The 12101-nt window shown below is 41.7% G+C and overlaps 1 long non-coding RNA gene across 1 annotated transcript in view; it reads right to left on the bottom strand.

The window, feature by feature from the left end:
- Nucleotides 1-3300: 3300 nt before the first annotated feature.
- The window catches only part of LOC147202231 (uncharacterized), a 45339-nt gene continuing 36538 nt past the window's right edge, over nucleotides 3301-12101 (bottom strand). Inside the window, exon 4 of the long non-coding RNA XR_015101409.1 lies at nucleotides 3301-3840. This is a non-coding gene — a long non-coding RNA (uncharacterized LOC147202231). The remainder of the gene's footprint in view (nucleotides 3841-12101) is intronic.

Here is a 12101-nt window from a genome sequence, read left to right on the forward strand (position 1 = left end):
GCTGTTTGCTGTCACAGCGAAACCGCTCCATAGTTGAACATTTTTCAACTCGAGGCGTGGTGCTTTGGCGGCAAGTGCCGTCCTTGAGCACCGCGACGCGTCATCGTGCCCTCGCAGCACATACACAATGAAGGGATTTGTCAACAGTATATTGAGCCCTGCTGTGTGCAGTGTGAAAAAGCACTTCCAGACAGAAGGATGGCTGCATGCACGTGCACTCATAAGTGAGTCAAGACATACATACATACATATATATACAGGCAAAACATGCATGTTTTGGGAATTTGGAAAATGCAACTTGAGCACAGGGAACACATGCAAATCCCAAACAGAAAGGTAGGAACCCAGATTCAAACCTCCAACTTCAGAACTTTTTTTCTTGAAGTTTTCTGATTATTACAATCGCTGAGCTTTGCATACATTTTCATGGTCTTTCTTTTCAGTAAAAAAAAAAGCATATTTTTAATTAAAACATTTTTATTTTTCTATAAAATATTCATGAATTTCACGGTAGGATCTGATGAAGCAGGAGATCTCACAGGGGCCTGAGTCAGAGCTGTCAAGCAAATGTACGGGAACATTTTCACAGATTGCTCATCGCAAGTTCATCCACACCCAGTGAACATAATTAGATGTTTCGTAGTGGCTGTTATGAAGAATTCCTGGCAGGTGCTGAGCTTGACGCTGTCATTTGTGATGACGGAGAGTGTAATTAAAACACACGCATTCATTAAAGGCACCCCTTGCTGGAGGTGATTTCAATCAGTCACAAAGTAGAATGATGAGAGGAATTACTGCATGTAGAGTGCTAATGGCAGCCAACTAGAAACAATGAAATCTAAAAGAGGCAACAACTCTTCTCCTTAATTTACACTTCTCTGTGAGACATCCTCCAGGACCTGACCGTGTGTGTGTGTGTGTGTGTGTGTGTGTGCGTGTCATTCAAATTTTAATTGAATATTGAATGGTGTGCCTCAATGAATTCCTGAGAAGTAACACCCACAGAGAATAATGGTCCGTCGATACTCCTTAAAAAATGTGCATCGCCTATGAAGTCATTATACTGTGCCTTAGCAATGAGTGGAGGTGTGTGATTTGGCTGAGATCTGCTTGGGGAAAACATTACAGCCACACTATATGAACAAAAGTATTTGGCCGCCTCACCATTCCTCATAATGGGGATTGCCAGTGGTCGAAATCTGTGCTTTACGTCAACCTAAAAGTATTTGTTAGGGTTGAGGTCTGGCTTTTTGACACACTAAACTCATTTACACTCGCCTTTATGGACTTTGCTTTGTGGACTGGGGTATCGACATGTTGGAACAAGAAAAGGGTCCTTCCACAAAGAGTTTCCACTCGGTTTGAAGTACAGTATATGTGTGCTTTTTTAAAATGTCGTCAATCTTGACGCAGCGTAGGAAATGTGTGCAGGTGCAAAGGGGCTTCTACTTCCTTTCCCAGTCAAGCATGCACTTCCCAATACAGTGCACACAGTGTTCTTTTGCTCCCCACACTGTATGAGTGGTTGACATCTGAGAGGCTCTGACTGTCATGATTTGACAACAGGTTTGTTCCACATACCAATAGCAAGCATAGGGCTAACCCTTGGGAACATACTGTACAAGTGCTCCAGTGATGATGTTAACAGGCTTATCTTCAACAATTACAATGTTTGCCAATCAGAACTGAGGAAACGTTTCATAGCAGGAATAAATTGTTGAAAGAATCACAGGAATTAATCTCAGTTGTTATAGTGCTTGGAGCGTAATTACTTCTATCCCCATGTACATGTAAAATTACCAGGAAAAATAATTGTAATATAAAGAGAATCAACTTTAAAAAAATCACATTTAAGTATTCACCTTAAAAAAAATTTCAAGTAACTTAATTTTAACATTGGTATAAAAAGCATCAAACTCAAGGTGCTGGTGCCAGATCCAAGTCAAGTCAAGTCAAGTCAACAGTATTTATAGAGCACTTTCAAACAGCCATCGCTGCATACAAAGTGCTGTACATGGAGCAATTTAACATGCACAATAAACAGTAAGACAAATCGGTAATAAAGGCGGTAGAAAGCACCAAACAGTAAAACCAAGAACAAATCTAAGTCATGCTGAGTCGAATGCCAAAGAATACAAGTGAGTTTTGAGGAGGGTTTTGAAGATGGGCAGCGAGGAGGAAAATGATCCAGCCAGTTACATCATTTTATGGAGCTGCCAAAGGAAATTCCATGCATCAACTTCATGTTTAAGGCTAAAGTACCCAAATTGAAATTATCTTCACTTTTAAAAGTGGTGAAATATTGCAAACATTTTTGTGAGCAATTCCCTTTTTAAAATGAAGGCAATATTTGAACCGATTTTACTGGCCTCTGATTGCAAAACTAATTATTCATCAATTTACTGAACAGGATAAGTGGGTGTTGAAAATGGATGGACGATGTAATATGACATTTATTTGGGTTCACAGTCAAAACAACCCTCAGAAGGAAAATCATAACCACGATGTGGACTGAGGCAAAAATGAGTTTGATACCCCTGCCTCTTGCCATTTTTCTCCCTGAATATTACAACTTAATTGTTGTATTTATGTGTATTTATTTGGACAATATTCTTGTAGCATTATGCCTTTTTCTTGCAGTCATAATTGTATTATTTTTATTTATGTTTATTTTTCTTGTAATGTAATTTTTAAAAAAAAGATAATACAGATTTTAATATATATTTGCATGGAAAATTGTGACTTTATTATCATACGATTGTGACTTTCTCTTCTTTATAAAGATATTAGCGTTATATTGAGATATATTTTTCTCATAAAATGTCAACTTTATTCTCAAACAGTCCAACTTTAGTGACCTAATTTTACAATATTATTCCCGTATCACTTTTTGATTGTCAGTGGCCCTTATATTCCTTCGTATTTACGTACACTTGTGGGTGGCTATATATTAAAGTAGTTCAGTGCTTACTGTCGCCATTGAGTTTTGGACAACGCGAGGCCTTTGAGACATGATGCTGAGTGGCACGACTATCACAAGCTCTCCTTACAGAGTGTCTGGTGAAATAAGTGGTGTCTGTGTCCATGGACTCACCCCGACGAGGCCGTGAAACTTGATATGTGTCGCAGTGTCCCATTCAGCGAGCGGCGCACTTGTTTTCCACTTGCAGCAACACAAAAGCCTTGCCCCTGGAGAGCCATAGATTTCAGCAGGGTTATTTTGGTCTTTCCGCTCACAGGGAGGAAATGGAATAATAACCTAGCATAGAGAAAAGAAAAATCACTGGCTGACCTCTCGGACGCTGACTGTCTGGGGGCGAAGCAACCTGAGGGGATCCTTTTATGAGTCGACCAAGATACCCATCAGTATGTTTTGAGCTTGCATTGTGCAGTAATGACAGCAAGGAAGGGAAGCAGGCTATGTGCGCGCTACCTTAGTTAACAGAAAGTCTGGCCTACTTTTCTCATATTGAATCCTCATGTGTAATTTTCCTGATTCAAATGCAGACAGGAAACCTGTCCAGTGGGAGGCTCGTCACTGTTGTTCCATAGAATGAACTGTCAGTCTTTGGGTTTCTGCTGAGCAGGAATAGCAACTCAGGGGCAGTGCTCCTACTGTGGAAAGTAGGAGCACTGTACAGTATTTACAAATGTAAATACTCAGCCGATACATTGACTCCATGATTGTGATGTGAAAAAGAAAGATAGCCGTTACCATTGAAGATAAGAGTTAGCCAGTCCTCTCCAACTCTTGCTCTTTTTTCTTCTTTGTATTTTACAATAGTGCTCTGCGGCACCATGCTGTCGCTCACAGGTCACTCTTGGTACGACACCACACATCTGTTTTGGGAGAGGAGACTTGTGATTCTCAGTGGTTATCTGGTTATATGTGATATGCGGTGTTGGTCATTTGGAGTACACCACACTCTATAAAAGCAGAAAGCACAAACAAAGCAATTTTTCTTTGTCATGTGTCGGCTCACATTTTAAAAGTCTGTTAAAATGTTTATGTCAGAGACGCGTAAAAGTCCACACTGCTATAAAACATTACTTATCTACATTGTGCCGGGATGGTTACATAAATGACTATCGCTGCAACACACCCCTGAATATTGCACTTTGTGCTTGTTGTTTAATGTCTTCTGAAGAGCAAGCTATTCCTCACTTGATTATTCATCAATAGACAAACCATCTGAACTCAATGACATATTTACTGATGCACTACAGTAGAGGGAGCGATTAGATTGGCATGGGTAGAATCAATTTGCATTTTTTTCCATGGTTTGACTGAGCTGAACAGCACAGACTGCTGTCACCGATGGACGCGAGCTACCAAGAACACTCCATACAGGCTAACTGCGATCACTCACTGTTGCAGTGAGAAGGGGATGTCGATAGAGAAACAGGCCGAATGGGTGCAGTCACCCGAGTAATTATACAAAAATACTTTTTTTAATGCACGCACACACGCGGGAGCACGCACGCACGCACACACACACACGCGCACACACACACACACACACACACACACACACACACACACACACTGTTGGATTCACCTGGCGCTTTAAGAAGGGCGGGGCTGCCACTGACAGGTGACCGTTCACACGTATAAAAAGCAGCATCGTAGTTTGTTTCGTTAGTGAAACACTCACTTCGTCGTTGGCATGGCCCAATGGTAAGCTCCGTGTGTGTCCGCTTTTCTTTACCAGATATGTAAAGAAAAGCGGACACACATCACTTTCCTAGGGTGATTTCCCTTTACGGGGCGAGGCCTTGCACTTCATTTGCTTTGTTTGTCTGCTTTGCATTGTGTCCATTGTGCTTTATGTTTGCCTACTTCTGCTACAACTACGACGACTACTGCTTCTGCTGCGAAGTGCTCCAATAAATGATCAAAAAGTGCAGAAAGAGTGATCCTTCCATGCTGACCGACGATCTCTATTCAGAGGGCCGTGAAAAACGGAATTAACTGAACGCACACACACACACACACACACACACACGCACACGCACACACACACACACACACACACACACACACACACACTCCAAACAGACGTACACAGATTCACACACAATGTAGACACAAATGTTTGAGCAGTTGAAACTCAATTCGGGTGAAACTTAATTAAAAAGCACATATTTACAAAATTACAAAATTCCAGATAAACGTTCCAATTATTTTCAATGGCATCTCAGGGCAGAATCTCTGTTGCATCACACAGCAGCGAGAGAGTTATGTGGTCGTGATTATTGTTGTGATTACAGCTATGTGAGTGGATTTGCAAATGTATCAGTTTGTCTTTGTATTTTCAACTGGCGTTTCAGTTCGGATCCTCTTGTATGACGTCCATTTCTATATGCTGTGTCAGAAAAGTTCAAGAACTAGCGTGACAAATGGTGTATTTAAAATTCAAACTACCACCTACCCTAACCCTTGGACTTGAACCCTTACCGCGAACCCTAACCCATTCCTAACTCTAACCCAAACACTTAACCCGCCCGCTTGGAATTTCTGTCCCTGGAGTGTAACACACTTTCCTAGCCTTCTTTGCCATGCCTTCATGCACTCCTGGAAGAATTCTTCGGATCCTCAACAGCTCTGTCATCACGGCCATCTCAATGACATTGTCAAAACAAATTCTCTCAGTGACCCACTTGAGCTTGGAAAGGGGAATAAAGAAATCACAAGGAATGGTTGGATGCTCAGGGTATTGTGAGCAGGCATGTTGTGTCATGCATGGTTGAAGCAGCCACAGGTTGTCCTGCCTCAACTCTCTCCTCTTCTTGTCCACTGAACAAAGCAAATTCTGCAGGCTGTCTTTACCAATGTGCTGTTTGATCGCCAACAATGGAAGGGAAAACTTGGGAGTCTATAGTTTGGGTTTGAAATATATCTCTTGTGACACCAATCCTGACACTGGGTCAGTGCTCTCAGAGAGAAAAACATACGCCTGTTATTTGGCCGTTATGTAACATCCACGAGCTGGAGAGTCTTAAAAGCATCTTCCTTCCCCAAACCACAAGAGCAACAGGACTGAACTTTGGGTTTAGTCACATGAAAGGAGCAAAGACAGATAGTTGTTAGAAGCGGGCAGTGCCAAAAATGTGTCCCCCTTCAAGGGGGAATGCAATAAAGAGCCCTTTAATTGCAGAGATCCTTGCAATGTTGCAACTCCATAAAAGAGTAGCAAGACTAAAAGTGTAAGCATGGAAAGTTGCCTCGGGTAAATTCAAGTCTGTACATAGTGCTTACACATGATTGTTCTTGAACATCTCCATTTGATCTTTCCAAAAATAGCAAGTAATGGAATTAGGCTTCTCACTCACAGCACACACATGTCCCATGGCACTGTTGTAGGCAATAGGTTAAAGAAGTACAACCTCACAAAAAACAAACAAAAAAAAAGTTAATATCTGAATTAACGAGTGCATCGGCAATAAGTATTAACCTATTTGGAATATTTGATTCAACGTTTCGACTTAGCTCACAAAAAATTAATTATTTCAGCTGTGCACCATTTGATTTGTGTTATACTCTCATTTTGTTGTCTTTTTTTTATCATGATGGTACATTCTTAAGTTCTTACATGCCTGAAATAAAACATGAATCAATCTAGTTATTGCCGTGAATACAAATATATCTACAGTACAATTGCAGGTTTATTTCTGGTTTGTTTGTTGCTGTCCATTTTCCATGGCACTTGCTGTCATTATGGTCACGAGTATGAGCTGGGGCCTATTCCAGCTGACTGCGAGCGAGGGGTGGGGTGGAATTGTGCATATATTTATATTTATGGCATTAAATTATATTTAGACTTGTATTATTCATATTATTTCATTTTTGTTTGAAAGTCATACAAGAACAAAAAGTACATTAAGCTGTTTTTAAGGGACATTACATGCTTCCTGCAAACTAAAGTACACTAAAATAATAATAATCATTGCTATTATGATGATTAATTATCATTAAATATTTTTAGTAGTCATTTTAGTCATTGCAGAAGTAGGAGCAGACGTATTCCACAGTTGTTTCTAACACATAGATGAAGAAATGAAGAATGGCTCCTCACAGTATAATTGTCATTTTCTGATATTAAAATGTTTTTATTGTATTTTTGGTCATTTATTCAAATGCATTTATTTTTGTTCAATTCAATGTTATTTATTTATGTATTTGACTTCTGTTATTTCCAGTACTTTTTGTAGTTTACGGTTGTTTATCAGTGACATTAGAAAGACATGTTTCCTTGAACTTCACTCTCTAATTTATTCTGAAAGAAGAAAATCTTTCATCACATATTTCTTGTGAACTTGCAGCAAGCGGTATCAGCCGGCTGTTTTCGCCTCACTTGGAGACGAAGTGGCACAAAAGTTGAAAGCCCGGGCCAAGTTTGTGTTCCGTGCTTCTTTTCAAACTCCTCACTGACATCATCTGTGTTGAAAGCACGTGTGATTGGCTGCAGAGGGGTTTAGCCAGATGGCCGCTCATCTCTGCGAAGCCTCTGAAAGCCTCTTAAAACGAAGGGCACGAGCGCCAGGAGACAACGGAGCAACCGTGCCGCAACCGATGTGGAATTAGCATGTCACTGGCTCTCAGGAGCCAAACACCGTTCAGGAAATGCTCAGCGACCGTGCCTGTTGCTATGCCCGCCTCCCTCACCTGGAGGCCAGCCAGCGTGTACTCATACAATGTGGGGCCATGTGTTACACTTCTGCTTTTGATCACAAAGGGCACATCCCCGAGTTTATAGCACAGCCTTTTGTTTGTTAAAAGAGATTGGAGCTGGGAGTAATCCAGAAGAGAGTGAACAGTAAATAGTTTATTTCACTGGGTCAAGTAGTGTGCTAATTGAATTAAACATTCTTCATCATCGTCATCATGTATAAAGTCACATGAGACGTCTATCATCAGCAGTGGTGTACAACCAATGGTCCGCGAGAGGGTCCTGGTCCAATTAGGGCTCAACAAATTTGGAAAACTATGTCATTGCAATTTTTTTGCAAACATATCGCATAAGTGATAAATCAGAGAACAAGAATAATGCAAGCAAATCTGTGGTTTTATTTTGTCAAATTTTCATGTTTCGTGTGGAATGCACTTCTTAAGCGGCAATTTAATCTAGACACTGTAAAAATAAACATTTAATATATTCATACATATAGGCCGATAAAAAAATCAATCCTATCGTCCGACCAAAATGAAGCTGAGTCACTACTGCCAAATTGCATCCTGGAAGATTTGAAAATTGTATGTTACGACACTGCAATGTTGATTTGAATTTGATTAATTCTTCACGTTTTTAGAGTGGCCTTTTATTGTGGGCAGCCCAAGCCACACTTTTTTCCAACTCAGAAAATTTTGGGAGGAGCAGCCTGTCCCATGCAAATGAGACATTGCTCAAATCACACCCTGTTACCCTGATGACCAGTCGGAAAGCAATTTTGATCACCAAATTTAGAATCTTCCAAGAAAAAAGGCCCACCAGTCGTCTGTCCCTTCCCCCAACCACTCTCACTGAGGACTTCTTCTCCTCCCCCTCCTCTTTCGACCAGCTCTCATCAACCCAGTCTGTCACCTGGTTCCTGCCTGTCCGTCACAACAGAGCAGGTGAGGAACCAACTGAGGAAGATGAATGTGAGGAAGGCAGCAGGTCCAGACCAGATCAGTTCCCGGCTCCTCAGGACCTGCTCTGACCAGCTGTGTGACATTGTCCAGCACATGTTCAACCTGAGCCTGAAGCTGGGCAGAGCTCCACAGCTGTGGAAAACGTCATGCCTGGTCCCAGTGCCCAAGACCCCCCACCCTAAGGAGCTGAACAGCTACAGACCGGCGGCGCTGACGTCTCACCTGATGAAGACGCTGGAGAGACTCGTCCTCGCCCACCTTCGACCGCTGGTGAGCCCGGCACTGGACCCACTGCAGTTTGCCTATCAGCCTGGCATCGGCGTGGAAGACGCCATTATCTACCTCCTCCACTCAGTGCTGTCACACTTGGAGAAGGCTGGGAGCACTGTGAGAATTATGTTCTTTGATTTCTCCAGTGCCTTCAACACCATTCAGCCCAACTTATTGGGTGGCAAACTGCAGAACGGCGGAGTGGACCACCATCTCACAGCATGGATCATAGACTACCTCACAAATCGGCCGCAGTACGTGAGGTTGCAGAGCTATGAGTCGGACAGGCTTCTCTGCAGCACTGGAGCCCCGCAGCGGACTGTTCTGGCTCCATTCCTGTTCATCCTCTACACCTCGGACTTCAGACACGCCACTCCAAACTGCCACCTTCAGAAGTTCTCCGATGACTCTGCGATTGTTGGCCTCATTACAGAGGGGGACGATCGGGAGTACAGGGGACTGACGAAGGACTTTGTGGACTGGTGCCAGCAGAATCTCCTCCAGATCAACCCTAGGAAAACTAAGGAGTTGGTTGTGGATTTCTGCAGGAAACAGTCCTCACCGGCACCGATGAACATCCAGGGTATGGACATAGAGAGGGTGACCTCCTACAAGTACCTAGGTGTTCTTCTGAACAACAAAGTGGACTGGTCTACAAACACGGACACCCTGATTAGGAAGGGACAGAGCTGACTCTTCCTACTCAGGAAACGGAGGTCTTTTGGGGTTCAGGGGTCGCTCCTTAAGACTTTCTATAACTCGGTGGTGGCCTCGGCCATCCATTATGGCATTGTCTGCTGGTCAGGCAGCATCTCAGCCCGGGACAGAAAGAGACTGGAGCGACTGGTCAGGAAGGCCAGTTCTGTCCTGGGCTGCTCCCTTGACACTCTGGAGGAGGTGGGCAACAGAAGGATGCTAACTAAGCTAAAGGCTATGATGGGCAGCCCCTCCCACCCTCTCCAGCCCGCCCTGACAGCACTAGGTAGCTCCTTCAGCCAGAGACTGTTACACCCGCGCTGCAAGAAGGAGAGATACCGACGCTCGTTCCTACCGACTGCTGTCAGGCTGCTGAATAAAAAATAACACCAATAATAATAATAATAATTACATGATGTGAAAAACAATTGTAAATAGCACTGCGATTTATCCCTTTTGTATTTATATTGCACTTAATTGAACGGTGTCTGTTTGTTTTTCTTCTTTCTTCTTTCTGCCCACATTCTTCCTGCTGGAGGCTGTAAATTTCCCCAGTGTGGGACAAATAAAGGATATCTTATCTTATCTTATCTTATCTTAAAGAGGAAATGCATTGATTTTCCCTGGTGGAGGCAGCACTTCATTATCAAGCTGCCAAATTACATATCTATACATGCAGAAGATACAACACCCAATACAAATACCGTAATGTCACACTTGATGAGCAGTCAAGAACTCCAGAAATATATTTTGGAGATATTGATAATAATTACATGCATGACCATCAAAAATGCAAATACGTTTCTTTAAGATGTTTCTACAGATGGCAATAGAATGACAGGGAATTACATTACCTGTCACAATCACAGCTTGTCGTCTGACATGATTTTAAATAATTCCCTCAAAACCAAACGTTCCTGGACCCCCCCCAAAAAAGTGCGTCCACACACTTATGGCCGCTTGTGTGTGAATATGCGATAACAACCATGCCAATGACATTCTTGAAGTGGCCCTTGACCTTCCTTTGACATTCCTTACTTGTTTTTGTCTCTTCCTTACGGCTGAATCATAATGACCTCAGAGCAACTTCTCATTAAAGTGAACTTGAAATACACAAACTCCACAGGAGGACAAGCCAGTGTTGACCTCTAGGCAGGTTAAAGCAAACAATGGGAAATATTTTTGCATTTTTTGATGCAGGTTACTTGTATTGTTGTACTGATTGTTTGAGTCAACATTGAAACAACCACGTATGTTATCACTGTGGATAAACAGGCCTCATTTACTGCAGAGGCCGAAGGAAAAAGTAAGAAATAAACCAAACAAAAAACCAAACACATTTACCGTAGTCGACTAAACGTATATTTAAATAGATGATTTTTAAAAAAATCAAGTACATACAAATGCATCTACACAAATTCTGATGATTGGTATTTGCATACCCTGCTTATTGTACAAAGTATAAGGATGAAAAACAACCCAAAAAAACTCAGTCACAGCAAAACAACCAAATGAGATTTGTGACTTTTCACCTCGATTATTATATGGAGATCTTGTAGCCTTCAAAGGTTCATTATTTACTCATTTGTCACAATGAAGACTGCCAACAAGTGTTCTTATTTATTTATTAATTTTTACATGTTTACAATTATCTTCATGTCTTTTTCCCTCTCCCTACCTTGTGGTTTCCTTTCTGAACTCTGACTGCAAATTTCCCCATTGCGGGACAAATAAAGGATATCTTAATCTTAATCTTAACTGCTTTCCTCCCCTCATTTCTTTTCTTTATCGCTCGGCTCTTATGTCTGTGTACCAAACTTTTCATCCCAGTCACAACAACAACATAGCGTTCATGCGCGTGTGTGTTTGTGTGAGTCCAAGTTTCCACACAGGATGACAAAGGGAGAGTTGTAGTTGTGTGGCTTCAGAGGAAAGCCTTTGTCATTTCCTTCCCGTTTCCTTAATTTTATTATTTGGTCTCCTGCTGCAAACTGCCCCCTCTTTCCTCCACCTGGACACACATACAAACTCAATTCAAATGAAGTTGGGACCTTGTGTAAAACATTAATAAAATAAAAAAAAGAAGAAAAAAAAATGAATGACTTGCAAATCATGATCAAAATATATTTAAGTTACAAAGACAAGATATTTAATGTCAATGTTGACAATAAAGAATCATTAACTTAGACGGTACTTTTATGGCTGCAACATGTTCTAAAGAAGCCACTGTGTTACATAACCTTTTCTTTTGACAACATTCAATAAATGTGAGAGAACCGAGGACACTAATTGTTGAAACTTTGTAGGAGGAATTCTTTCCCATTCTTGCTTGATATGCAGCTTCAACCGTTCGATAATCCGGGTGCTCTGTTGTCGTATTTTACGTTTTATAACGTGTCCTACGTTTTCAAAGGGAGACAGGTCTGGACTGCAGACAGGCCAGTCTAGTACCTGCACCCATTCTCTACAAAGGCACACTGTTGAAACAGGTGTGGAATGTGGC

Source organism: Hippocampus guttulatus, chromosome 7, assembly GCF_054856545.1.
Source record: "Hippocampus guttulatus isolate MCC_2025c chromosome 7, RoL_Hgut_1.0, whole genome shotgun sequence".
Classification (NCBI taxonomy): Eukaryota; Metazoa; Chordata; class Actinopteri; order Syngnathiformes; family Syngnathidae; genus Hippocampus; species Hippocampus guttulatus.